Raw genomic sequence first — 14,085 nt, forward strand, 5'->3', positions numbered from 1 at the left:
AACAGTGACCATTTGGATTTTCCAAAAAGTGTTCATTCATTGTGACATATGGCTGACTTTCAGCAGTCAATGCTACAGTGATGTCACCAAGATGCCCTACAACATGAGCCCCTTCCATTTCCCTCCCACCCATTTAAATGGGGCTTTGTATGTTTCCACAATCACTTCTCTTTTAACTCAGAATAAGAGGTTAAGAGTGGAGTGAAAATTATGGCTGGCCCAGTATCATTCTGGGTGTGTGAGCTTGGACAGTCACTGGACCTCTTTGGGCCCACACTGTAATGATGTGCCTGTGTTTCTCTGAGACCAGACTAGCATAACGGCAAAACTTTCTATTCCGGCGTGTGTGGGTGAATCGATGATTCATTGTCCTTTTTTAAAAAATAGAAATAAAAATGATTTTAAAAATTCAGTATGTTCACAATGTGCCTGCCCCATGCCTAGCAATATGTATGTTTGACTTAACTACTTTCCTAAGAAGTTTTGAGGCAACCTATGAAAAGAATGTGAAGCTCAAAGGAGTAAAAATGCATGAGGAAACTGGGATGGGCAGGGTAATTTTAGGTAGGCCCCAAAATGTGTGCTAGAAGGTCCTATTGCTTGACTGGCAGTGTGTTGAGTCCTACTGGGGCTAGTAAAGGGGTATAAATTCTGCTTTCGACCTTCAAGGAGCATGTATAATCTACTCAAGAAGAGAAGACCAGTTCATAAGAACAAATTTGATGTTAGATAATAATGAAAAGGAAATGCTAAATTCTAATTGTGTGATGTGGCCTCAAAATGTTAGGGAAATGAAAACTCAAGGTGAGTGAATGCATTTGAGGAAGTGTTGCCAGAGGAATCAGGAAATGATTTGAGCCTGGCTTCTTTATTTGTACCACCACCCTTAGAAAGGCGAGACAGGAGCAAAGCTCTGAAGTCCTACTGAATTGGGGGTGGGGGTGTGTCATGGGAACTTATAGTTCAGGTAGCTGAGACCTGACTGTTTAAAAGAATTTGCATATGAGGTAAGAGGCTCTCAGGAGCTGAGGGGTCACCAGTGAAAAAGGATTTTATTAGCTCTCCAGGTTATATAGATGGGATATCCAAATGGAAAGCCCAGGTTGATATGGAATGTCACTTTGGTGGGGTTAGAGCTAGAGGTTAGCAGATATCAGTTGGAAGGAGGGTAAAGCAAGGGGAAAAAGAGAACTTGGTAAGGAGTGTTGGCTGCAAGGTGTAGGGGTGGAAGCTCTCCAACAAGTTAGAGAAGGGGAGGGAGAGGACCCAAGAAGGAGCAGAGAGCTGCTGAGAGCAAAGAGAAGAGGGTGAGAGGGGAGCCAGCCATGGGGTGTCAGGAAGGAGCCCTTCAGGAAACAGGGATGGGTAACCATATCTGATGGTAGGGACTCATGAGTTTTTAAAGCTGAGGCAAAACATCTTTAAGTCACAAGGAAGCAATTGGAGGACCTGAAGAAAGCAGTTTGTTCTTTTTGAAAGTGGGGTTTGGAAGTCAGGGAGGGCAGGGGAAAAAACAAGCAAAAAAGAAGGGAGTGGGGTGTAGCCCACTTAATAATTTGCAATGAAAAAGGAGAGAAGAGTATAAAAGCTTTCAGGCTCACTGAAACGAAGCATTTTTGAACCAGTCTTCTCACATTTTGGCTACCCAAGTACAAAAAATCTGTGGAAAAGTAAAATTAAATATTTTCTCTGGGACACTCTTGGGATAGCAACATCTTGGGACACATCCCAGTCCTGCTTTGATGGTTGGCACGCTAGAAAATTTGGGTCTCTCTTTCTTTTCTTCATGAGCAGCCTGGTTGCTGCTGTAGATCCTCAGCAAGAGGCCTCATAACCAAAGCAATTTAGGCTCCAGCTGAAGAGTACAGGTAATAACAAACACTGTGATAAGTTGGAATTCGTTGTGAAAGTGCCAGTAATTTATTTGTATTGGTTATTGGTTTCTGGTTGTTACTTTTTTTTTGTATTGGGGTGTTACTATGGTAACAGTGGCTTTTTAACAAACATTGAAAATGCCTTCTGTTTTGTATGCTGTTAATATCCATGTAAATTATTCTACATTCTACATGACAGAGGTTTTTATTTTTCTTTTATAAATAATTTGCTTGAAGGAGAAAAGATAATTTTTGGACATCTCTCAAATTCTCTTTCATTCTGGATTTGAGAGTTTAAAAGGATAAATATTTTATCTTTTTGACATCTGATTTATTTAAGTAGTGCTATTCTTGACTAAGCATTTGTCTGATTTTTTTGTTTTGTTTTGTTTCCTTCATTTGGTTGATCTGCTTAAATCTTTTGTTTTGGCCTCTGAATTCCTATCCCTAAATGTTCTAAGATGGCACGTTAAGATAACTAAAAAACCCAGTTAAGCTCTAAAACTCTGAAATATTTGTTATTTACTTGTTTCAGGCTTGAGATAACTTTAGCATCTTTGTAAACTAGTTTCATTCCATCTGCTATCTGATATAAATTTGAAGTAAAGCCATATAGATTTGGTTTGTTTGTTCATTTATTTATTTATTTTACTTTTAGGTTATTCATTTCAATGATATAAAATTTAAAAGCTTCCAAGCAATATGTAACTGAAATTAAAAGAGTTTGAATAAGCTAATTTTAATGTTAGAGTTGTAGACTTCTATTGTAGCTTGCTGTGGTGGAATAGAGTTAAACTAAGACTGAGAAACAAAAAGAGGGAGCAGGAAGGAAAAGTAGGCTCCTGTGTGAAGCAAGAACTACAATTGCAGTTTCCTTTGTTGGCACATGGTTTATGAAAGTAATCCATAAATCAATCATGTGGATACAATTGGGCAAGTTCAGTAACAGTTGAGAGGTTAGGGGGAAAACCACCAACCAACCCTAACGGTCTCAAGGTGGTTTTTAATCCTGTTTTGTAATTTTCTTTATTGGATCAAACACTTTGTTTCTCTGAATCATATTCTTAAAAGATGTTTTATATTTTATATTTTGCTGTGGAAAGATTAATCAAATCACTTGTGTTAACAGTGTAGTTTCAAATTCAAGTCTACTATTAAAAAACCAGTGCTCAGATTACTGTTGAATTTTATATCTGAGTTTCTATGTGCAGTTTCTAACAAGAGTAAACTATTTAGACATTAAAGTTAAATCTAGATATAATTTTAAAATAATTCTAGGAGTTGGTTAGGGGCCATATGTATAAATGTTTGTGTGTTGCATGTTTATGTGTGTGTGAGAAAGGTTGTAGTTGTGAGAGTGCATGTATATCTTTGTAAGAATGTTCTGGCTTGAATGGTGAAAGACTGTTATTTGAAGAATTGTGCAGAGGAAAGCAATCAGATTCTTATATCTAGACCCATGATCTAAATTTATAACTGTTGATACCTTGATTTGACATCTCCAGCATCCCTAGTTGTTCTGGATTGTATGTGTGCTTTTTGGTTGTAAGGTTTGCTGTGAATCAAGGTCACATCATTATAGCTGTGGCTATCTGGGAACAATCTAGATATGTTGCAGGTGGTGACATCATCCTGCACCAATAGCCCCAAAGTGCAGGTGAGAGGACCTGTTTTAAACAAATGGGAAAAACCTGACTAGTAGAGTAAGGAAGTTAGCTGAAGTTCATCATAGACTCTTAGTGTGGAATTATCCATTAATGCTTTTACATCCACCTCTCTGTATAGAATTTTCACTGATGACATATCCAGTCTGTGTTTGTATTCCTCTGGAAGAGAAAACTCACCACCTCTGAAAAGGGCCTTTTCTGTCTTGGCATGTTTTTCTATCTTTAGACAGTTTTTCCATCAATTGATCCTAACGGATATCTTCTTTCTTTATTATCCATTAGTTAGCTTTTCATCTGATACCAAAACAGAGCAAACATGTCTGCTGTTTGACGTGACAGCCCTTCTGTTACTAGGTTCACTGAGTAGACTAGTCTCCAGAGCAGTAATCTCCAGTTCTCTTTCTTTTCAATGAACTTTAGCTTTGCTATCCTTTCTTAAAGTGGGTTGCTCCAAAGTCAAGTGATATTCTAGAAGTTATTTGACCAGCTTGAAGTAGAAGAATTATTAATGGAGCCAAAGATTGCACTAGCTTTTTGGTGATTATTGATTCCTATTGATTTTATAGTAACCTCATTTTCATTGTTAAAAACCAGGACTGTGCCACATTTATCTCTGCAACTGCTTGTTGTATGTAGGACAGGCACTTACCCACTAAACTGCCCCTTTCATTACTGTCCCATGGGGACTTACTGATCATATCTTCTGCATTTTCACTGATATCTAAGCCAATGGACCAATCAAATCAGAGGCTCTTGGGGGTGGAGTCCAGGCACTGGTATTATAAAAGGAAAAATCTCCCCATGTGATTCTAATGGGTAACCAGGTTAAGAATCACTGATATAAGTTATTAATTAAAATTTTGAGCACAACACAGTTGAGGATGGAGCCATGTACCTTATCACTAAATGCCTCCTAACACGTTGCCATTGGGTCATTAATCATTATGTCTTATTGCCTTCACTAGTTTCTAATTTTTATAGTTAAATTTCCTGGCTGCCAACCCAATTTTTGTTTAATTATACCATATTATTGCTCTTTATTTTAGCAAGCAGAAAGCCTTTAAAATTAAATATTAAATCTGGGAATATTGGGAGTTCCTGTTGTGGCTCAGTGGTTAACAAATCTGACTAGGAACCATGAGGTTGTGCGTTTGATCCCTGGCCTTGCTCAGTGGGTTAAGGTTCCGGCGTTGCAGTGAGCTGTGGTGTAGGTCGCAGACATGGCTCGGATCCTAAGTTGCTATGGCTCTGGCATAGGCTGGCAGCCACAGCTCCGATTAGACCCCAGCCTGGTAACCTCCATATGCCACGGGTGTGGCCCTAGAAAAGACAAAAAAAAAAAAAAATCTGGAAATATTAAATCTAGGCCTTCACTGCTGTGGCACAGGTTCAATCCTTTGGGAACTCAGATCCCATATCAAGCCACTGTATGCTGTGGCCAAAAATCAATCAATCAATCAATATATTATACTGCCAGTTTAGATGATTTCCACATGTAAGCAGAAGGACAGAATGAATATTTGAACTTTGAAGATTCCTTTCCAAGTCATGTTTCTATGACTCTTGCAAACCATGTAGTCCCATGCTGCAATGTTTTAAACACTCCTGTAGGCCAAATGCCACAAAAATGCCACTGTTTTAAACAAGACATTTTTGAGGTTAGAAGTACAAATGGGCTGGACTTCAATGTTTTGCAGAGAAAACCTTGTTCAGATTTTTCTAGGTAAGAGAATAAGCTAAAGAAATGTTTGATTTTTTTTTTTCTTTTCTCTCGCTCTCTGATAGGGAAAAGTTAATGGACTACATGAAGATGATGTGCAAAAAAATGTGAAAAACCTACATTTATGCCAGAGTCTTTCTTTGGCAAATGTAATTGGGTACTGAAAATGACTTGTTTGTGTTGTGAGTTATTAACAATTATATAAACTCATTTTTTTCCTGATAAACTGATTTTTCCTCATGTATTATTTTTCACTTTTAAATGTTTTTATCAGCCTTGTATTAAGTAATGTATGTGTTTATCACTTTGTTAAATGCTTTAGAGACTTAAAAATGTATAAAGTAGGGTTTTAGCCCCTTAGGAATTTGCTATCCCCTAGAGATTTCGAGATTATTTTATATGAAGAAATGAAATTATAGTATAAGACATTGTAATATTAAGTATAAAAATGAATGGTGTTAGACTTATAATTTAACATTTTCATACTATATCTGGGTAAGGAAGGTAATTTTCTAATAAGAGGTTAATTCTTCTAAAAAATTGTTTAGAGCAGTAATAAATGTCTTGAAAAATATAAAAGAATGGTAGAATACCATGTCGTATTTATATAGTATAGAAATGGCCTAACTTGATTTGGAAACCTACCAGTTGGCACTGCACTTCGAATCCCTGTCTGGATTTGAGGAGCCACTGGCTACTCAAAAAGCCAAATACCAATCCCTTTCAGCTCATCTAAACTAAACCAACAGAAGAAAATGATATACTCATTCAGAAGTTCTGAGATATTCTGGAATTGAATGGTTTGAGTATGAAAGGCCATTGAATTTTTTGTTGTTTAATTCAAAAGTGAATTTTAGATATGTGATTATTAAAAGTAAATACATAAAATTTCTTGATATTGGGAATAGTTCTGAATTTATGCTTTATGAACAGATAATTATAAGTAAATTCCTGAACCTCTACAGGGCCTGTATGTTATTTCCTGTGCATATGATCAGCTTTTTACATTTTGCATGTTATCATCTATAAAAGAGTTCCTCCTGCTCCCTGCAATACCTCCCCCCCCATTTTATTCTCTTCCTGCAATGCTTCCCCTTGTCTCCACATACCTGTGGAATTTCTTACATGGTCTTTTGTTTTCCAACATTGTGCTTGATATGATCTTTTTATTTGCCAGAGCTTTAACTGAAGATATGAGAAGCATCTCTGATTTTTATTTTTATCCAGTGTATTTTTTCTAAGGCTTGAAGGAGAAATCTAGAATAATATCTGCAGCTGAGTAAAAAGGACACTTTCTTTTGATAGTCCCAGCCTTGTTGTAAGGTATTCCTGTGTTCAGGTCTGATGTGATGCAGCTCCATAGTCGACTGGTAAACCCAAGTATGTCTCAAGTTGCATAATCTGTAGTGACAAATTGGACTTGTTTGGATTTGTACGCATTTAACTAAATTATTTACAGCTCTTTAAAAAATACATACACTTTTTCTTATATCATAGAAAATTGTGCTTATCAAAGCTCTTTGAGGCTACTTAATACTTTGCTTCATGAGAGGCGAACCTCTAACTAGTGTCATCTTCTTCCCTGGAGCTTGTTAGAAATTCATAATTGCAGGCCTAATTGGGGAAACTCTTGAGGTAGAATCTGCCTTTGAACAAAACCTCCAAATGACTTGTATACATATCTGCATTTCAGAAGCATTGGACAGGTCCTCTACTCTTATTTCAGTTAGGAATACCCTGAAGATTTTGGCAAAAGCAAAGAGGTGAGGAGGGAAAAATGTATTTGATTAGCAAGCACAGGGCTCTTGCCATTCTCAAAAAGGCTTTGGGCCACATGCCATAGCCACAGCCTTCTGTTTGGTCTCCTTTACCCCCTTCAGGTCCGTTGTCCTGTTTGTAGTGCCATTGGCGACCCTCAGTGGGAGGGCACTGCATATAGTCTTCCACTGTCATGAAATGACTCCTGATTTTTTTTTCCTCAATGAATTTTATTACATTTATAGTTGTACAATGATCAGCACAACCCAATTTTGTAGGATTTCCATCCCAAACCCCCAGCCCAAGCCCCACCCCCCAAACTTTTTCCTTTGGAAACCATAAGTTTTTCAAAGTCTGTGAGTCAGTATATGTTCTACAAAGAAGTTCATTGTGTCCTTTTTTTTGGATTCAACATGTAAGTGATAGCATATGATGTTTGTGTCTCACTGTCTGACTAACTTCACTTAGCATGATAATTTCTGGGTCTATCCATGTTGCTGCAAATGCCATTATTTCTTTCCTTTTAATGGCTGAGTAATGTTCTATTGTATATGTGTGCCACTACTTCTTTATCCAGTCCTCTGCAGATAGACATTTAGGTTGTTCCATGTCTTGGCTATTGAAAATAGTGCAGCAATGAACATTGGAATACATGTATCTTTTCGAGTCATGATTTTCTCTGGATAGGTGCCCAGGAGTGGGATTGCTGGATCAAATGGTAATTCTATTTTTAGTTTTCTGAGAAATCTCCCTACTGTTTTCCACAGTGGTTGCACAAATTTAAATTCCCAACATCAGTGTAATAGGGTTCCCTTTTTTTCCACACCCTCTCCAGCACTTATTGTTTGTAGACTTTTTTTTTTTTTTTTTTTTTTTTGGTCTTTTTGCCATTTCTTGGGCCACTCTTGCGGCATATGGAGGTTCCCAGGCTAGGGGTTGAATCAGAGCTGTAGCCACTGGCCTACACCACAGCCACAGCAACTCGGGATCTGAGCCGCGTCTGTGACCTACACCACAGCTCACAGCAATGCTGGATCCTTAATCCACTGAGCAAGGCCAGGGGTCAAACCTGCGTGCTCATGGATACTAGTCAGATTCGTTAACCACTGCGCCACCACGGGAACTCCAGTAGACTTTTTGATCAGAGCCATTCTGGCTGGTGTGAGGTGGTACCTCATAGTAGTTTTGATTTGCATTTCTCTAATAATTAATGATGTCAAATATCTTTTCATGTGTTTTTTTGGCCATCTGTATGTCTTGGACAATTGGAGAATTGTCTGTTTATATCTTCTGCCCAGTTTTTGATGGGATTGTTTGTTTTTTAGTATTGAAGTGAGGGTGTTATTTATAAATTTTGGAGGGTGAATCCCTTGTCAGTTTCTTCATTTGCAAATATTTTTTCCATTCTGTGGGTTGTCTTTTAGATTTGTTTAGGGTTTCCTTCACTATGCAGAAACTTTTCAGTTTAATTAGGTCCCATTTGTTTATTTTTGTTTTTATTGTCATTAATCTAGGAGGTGGATGTGAGAAGATATTGCTGTGGCTTATGTCTGAGAGTGTTAGGCCTATGTTTTCCTCTAAAAGTTTTATAGTGTCTGGTCTTATATCTAGGTCTGTAATCCATTTGGAGTTTATTTTTGTGTATGGTGTTAGGGAGTGTTCTAATTTCACTCATTTACATGTGACTGTCCTGTTTTCCCAGCCCCACTCCTTGAAGGGACTGTCTTTTCGCCATTGTATATTCTTGCCTCCTTCGTCATAGATTAGTTGACTATAGGTGCGTGGGTTTAATTCTGGGCTTTCTATCCTGTTCCACTGATCTCTATTTCTGTCTTTGTGCCAGTACCATACAGTTTTGATGACTTTTGTTTTGTAGTATAGTCTGAAGACCGGGAGCCTGATTCCTCCAGCTCCATTTTTCTTTTTCAGGATGTCTTTGGCTAATCTAGGTCTTTTGGCTTCCAAACAAACTTTAAAATATTTTGTTCAAGTTCTGTGAAAAATGTCCTTGGTATTTGATAGGGATTGCATTGAATCTGTCGATTGCCTTGGGTAGTATAGTCATTTTGATAATATTAACTCTTCCAATCCAAGAGCATGGTATGTATTTCCTTCTGTTTGTGTCATATTTGATTTCTTTGATTAGCATCTTAAAGTTTTCAGAGTACAGGTCTTTTAGTCTCTTTAGGTAGGTTTACTCCTAGGTATTTTATTCTTTTTGAATCAATGGTAAACAGGATTGCTTCCCTAATTTCCTTTTCTGCTTTTTCATTGTTAGTATATAGAAACGCTGTCGATTTCTGTGTATTGGTTTTGTATCCTACAACTTTGCCAAATTCGTGGATGAGCTGTAACAGTTTTCTGGTAGAGTCTTTAGGATTCTCTAGGTATAATATCATGTCCTCTGAAAATAGTGATAGTTTTACTTCTTCCTTTCCAATTTGGTTTCCTTTTATTTCTTTTTCTTCTCTAATTACCATGTCTAGGACTTCCAAAACTATGTTGAACAGTAGTGGCGAGAGTGGACATTCTTGTCTTGTTTCTGATCCCAGCGGGAACTCTTTCATCTTTTCACCATTGAGAATGATGTTAGCTTTGGGTTTGTCACATATGGCCTTTATTATGTTGAGGTATGTTCCCTTTATGCACACTTTCTGAAGGGTTTTTGTCAGAAATTTGTGTTCGATTTTGTCAAAGACTTTTTCTGCACCTATTGAGAGGATCATATTTTTTCTACTCATCAGTTTAATGTGGTGTATTTGTGAGTGACTTGCAGGATGTTGAAGAATCCTTGCATCCCTGGGATAAATCCCACTCAATCCTCACATCCCTGGGATAAATCCCACTTGATAATTATGTACAATCTTTTTAATGTATTGTTGGATTTGATTTGCTAGCATTTTGTTGAGGATTTTTGCATCTATGTTCATCAGTCTTTTTTTGTGGTATCTTTGTCTGGTTTTGATATCAGGGTGATGGTGACCTCATAGAATGAGTTTGGGAGTGTTCCTTCCTGTGCAATTTTTTGAAATAGTTTCAGAAGGAGAGGTGTTAGCTCTTCTCTAAATGTTTGATAGAATTCACCTGTGAAGCTGTCTGGTCCTGAACTTTTATTTGTTGGAAGTTTTAAAATCACAGTTTCATTTTCAGTACTTGCTATTGGGCCATTCATCTTTCTATTTCATCTTGGTTTAGTCTTGGAAGATTGCACCTTTCTAAGAATTTGTCCATTTCTTCTAGGTTATCCATTTCATTGGCATATAGTTGAATGTAGTAGTCTCTTAAGATCCTTTGTATTTTTTGTGATGCCTGTTGTGACTTCTCCTTTTTCATTTCTAATTTTATTGATTTGAGTCCTCTGTCTTTTTTTCTTGATAAGTCTGGCTAAGGGTTTATCAATTTTGTTGATCTTTTCAAAGAACCAGCTTTTCGTTTCATTGATCTTTTCTATGGTTTTCTTTGTTTCTATTTCATTGATTTCTGCTCTGATCTTTAATGATTTCTTTCCTTCTGATAACTTTAGGTCTTGTCTGTTCTTCTCTCTCTCTAGTTGCTTTCAATGTAAAGTTAGCTTGTTTATTTGAGCTTTTTCTTGTTTCCTGAGGTGGGCTTGTATTGCTGTATACTTTCCTCTTAGAATGGCTTTTGCTTCATCCCATAGATTTTGGAGTGTGGTATCTTTGTTATTGTTTGTCTATAGGTATTTTTGAATTTCCTCTTTGATTTCTTTAGTGATCCATTGGTTGTTTAGTAGCATGTTGTTGAGTCTCCACGTGTTTATGTTTTTTGCAGTTTTTTCTTGTTGTTGATTTCCAGTTGCATAGCATTGTGGCCAGAAAAGATGCTTGATATATTTCAATTTTTTTTACAGTTACTGAGGCTTGATTTGTGACCCAGAATATGATCAATCCTAGAGAATCTTCCATGTGCACTTGAGAAATATTTGTATTCTGTTACTTTTGGATGGAATGTTCTATAAATAATCTATTAAGTACATCTGGTCTAATGCTTCATTTAGAGCCTGTGTTTCCTTGTTGATTTTCTGTCTGGATGATCTGTCCATTGCAGTAAATGGTTTGTTAATGTCCCTCACTATTATAGCATTATTGTCAATTTCTCCTTTTAAGTTTGTTAGCATTTGCCTTGTACATTGAGGTGATCCTATGTTGGGTGCATATATATTTACAATTGTTATTTCTTCTTCTTAGATTGACCCCTTGATCATTATGTAATATCTTTCTTTGTCTCTCATAATATTCTTTATTTTAAGGTCTATTTTGTCTTATATGAGTATTGCTACTTCAGTTTTCTTTTTTGCCATTTTTTGGGCCATTCCCACAACATATGGAGGTTCCAGGCTAGGGGTTGAATCAGAGCTGTAGCCACTGGCCTACGCCAGAGCTACAGCAATGTGGGATCCGAGCTGCGTCTGCAACCTACACCACAGCTCACAGCAATGCCCAATCCTTAACCCACCGAGCAAGGCCAGGGATCGATTCGTTAAGAACCTCATGATTCTTAGTCGGATTGTTAACCACTGAGCTACGACAGGAACTCCTCACTTTCAATTTGTATGTGTCACTAGAAGTGAAGTGGATCTCTTGAAGACAGCATATATATGGGACTTATTTTTGTATCTATTGAGCCAGTTTAAGTCTTTTGGTTGGGGCATTTAGTCCATTTACATTTAAGGTAATTATTGATATGTCTGTTCTTATTGCCATTTTATTAATTGTTTTGGACTTGTTTTTCTTGCTCTTTTTTCTTCCCTCTTCCCTTGTTCTCTTCTCCTGTGATTTGATGACTATCTTTAGTGTCGTATTTGAGTTGCTTTTTCTTATTTGTTTGTGTATCAGATGTAGATTTTTGGTTTATCGTTACCCTGAAGTTTTCATATAGGATTTATGTATAAGATTGTTTAAGTTGTTGGTCTCTTAATTGCAAGTATATCTCCAGTGTCCTGCATTTGTACTGTCCTCTTCTCGTGATTTTTGATTTTGATGGCATATTTATGTGTGGATGATTTCCTACCTTTACTGTTTGTATGCCTTTCCTGGTAAGCCTTGCCATTTGTAGTACTTTTGTTTCTAGTTGTGGCCTTTTCTTTTCCACCTAGAGAAGTTCCTTTAGTATTTACTGTGAAGCTGGTTTAGTGGTGCTGAATTCTCTTAGCTTTTGATTGTCTGTAAAGCTTTTATTTCTCCTTCAAATCTGAATGAGAGCCTTGCTGGGTAGAGTAATCTTGTTTTTTTCCTTTCATCGCTTTAAATAAATTGTGCCACTCCCTTCTGGACTCCAGAGTTTCTGCTGAAATTCTGCTAATAACCTTATTGGGGTTCCCTTATATGTTTTTTGTTTCTTTTTTCTAGCTACTTTCAGTACTTTGTCTTTAATTTTTTTTTTTAATTTTATTTTCCCACTGTACAGCAAGGGGGTCAGGTTATCCTTACATGTATACATTACCATTACAGTTTTTCCCCCACCATTTCTTCTGTTGCAACATGAGTATCTAGACATAGTTCTCAATGCTATTCAGCGGGATCTCCTTGTAAATCTATTCTAGGTTGTGACTGATAAGCCCAAGCTCCCGATCCCTCCCACTCCCTCCCCCTCCCATCAGGCAACCACAAGTCTCTTCTCCAAGTCCATGATTTTCTTTTCTGAGGAGATGTTCATTTGTGCTGGATATTAGATTCCAGTTATAAGTGATATCATATGGTATTTGTCTTTGTCTTTCTGGCTCATTTCACTCAGTATGAGATTCTCTAGTTCCATCCATGTTGCTGCAAATGGCATGATGTCATCCTTTTTTATGGCTGAGTAGTATTCCATCGTGTATATATACCACATCTTCCGAATCCAATCCTCTGTCGATGGACATTTGGATTGTTTCCATGTCCTGGCTATTGTGAATAGGGCTGCAATGAACATGCGGGTGCATGTGTCTCTTTTAAGTAGAGCTTTGTCCGGATAGATGCCCAAGAGTGGGATTGCAGGGTCATATGGAAGGTCTATGTATAGATTTCTAAGGTATCTCCAAACTGTTCTCCATAGTGGCTGTACCAGTTTACATTCCCACCAACAGTGCAGGAGGGTTCCCTTTTCTCCACAGCCCCTCCAGCACTTGTTATTTGTGGATTTATTAATGATGGCCATTCTGACTGGTGTGAGGTGGTATCTCATGGTAGTTTTGATTTGCATTTCTCTTATAATCAGCGATGTGGAGCATTTTTTCATGTGTTTGTTGGCCATCTGTATATCTTCTTTGGAGAAATGTCTATTCAGATCTTTTGCCCATTTTTCCATTGATTGATTGGTTTTTTTGCTGTTGAGTTGTATAAGTTGCTTATATATTCTAGAGATTAAGCCCTTGTCAGTTGCATCATTTGAAACTATTTTCTCCCATTCTGTAAGTTGTCTTTTTGTTTTCTTTTGGGTTTCCTTTGCTGTGCAAAAGCTTTTCAGTTTGATGAGGTCCCATGGGTTTATTTTTGCTCTAATTTCTATTGCTTTGGGAGACTGACCTGAGAAAATATTCATGATGTTGATGTCAGAGAGTGTTTTGCCTATGTTTTCTTCTAGGAGTTTGATGGTGTCCTGTCGTATATTTAAGTCTTTCTGCCATTTTGAGTTTATTTTTGTGCATGGTGTGAGGGTGTGTTCTAGTTTCATTGCTTTGCATGCAGCTGTCCAGGTTTCCCAGCAATGCTTGCTGAATAGACTTTCTTTTTCCCATTTTATGTTCTTGCCTCCCTTGTCAAAGATTAATTGACCATAGGTGTCAGGGTTTATTTCCGGGTTCTCTATTCTGTTCCATTGGTCTGTCTGTCTGTTTTGATACCAGTACCACACTGTTTTGATGACTGTGGCTTTGTAGTATTTCTTGAAGTCTGGGAGAGTTATGCCTCCTGCTTGGTTTTTGTTTCTCAGGATTGCTTTGGCGATTCTGGGTCTTTTGTTGTTCCATATAAATGTTTGGATTGTTTGTTCTAGTTCTGTGAACAATGTCATGGGTAATTTGATAGGGATTGCATTGAATCTGTAGATTGCTTTGGGTAGGATGGCC

At 37.4% G+C, this 14,085-nt stretch overlaps 1 protein-coding gene across 33 annotated transcripts in view; it reads left to right on the plus strand.

Annotated features, from left to right (window-relative positions):
* The window catches only part of ATP8B4 (ATPase phospholipid transporting 8B4 (putative)), a 263,719-nt gene that overhangs the window by 49,293 nt on the left and 200,341 nt on the right, over positions 1–14,085 (plus strand). For 2 of the 33 annotated variants that reach the window (XM_084970413.1, XM_084970438.1), the window contains exon 1: positions 1,764–1,868. The exons of 25 other annotated variants lie outside the window; for them this stretch is intronic. The gene's annotated coding sequence lies outside the window, so the exon portion shown is untranslated. Of the gene's footprint in view, positions 1–1,731; positions 1,869–11,576; positions 11,712–14,085 lie in introns of those variants that run through there. 6 more of the 33 variants (XM_084970424.1, XM_084970456.1, XM_084970417.1 and 3 more) reach the window with 6 other exon arrangements.

This window comes from Sus scrofa, chromosome 1 (genome assembly GCF_054392235.1).
Source record: "Sus scrofa isolate SSC_HxYL_T2T_F1_AM1 chromosome 1, Sscrofa_HxYL_maternal_Yorkshire_Landrace_v2.0, whole genome shotgun sequence".
In the NCBI taxonomy this organism is placed as follows: Eukaryota; Metazoa; Chordata; class Mammalia; order Artiodactyla; family Suidae; genus Sus; species Sus scrofa.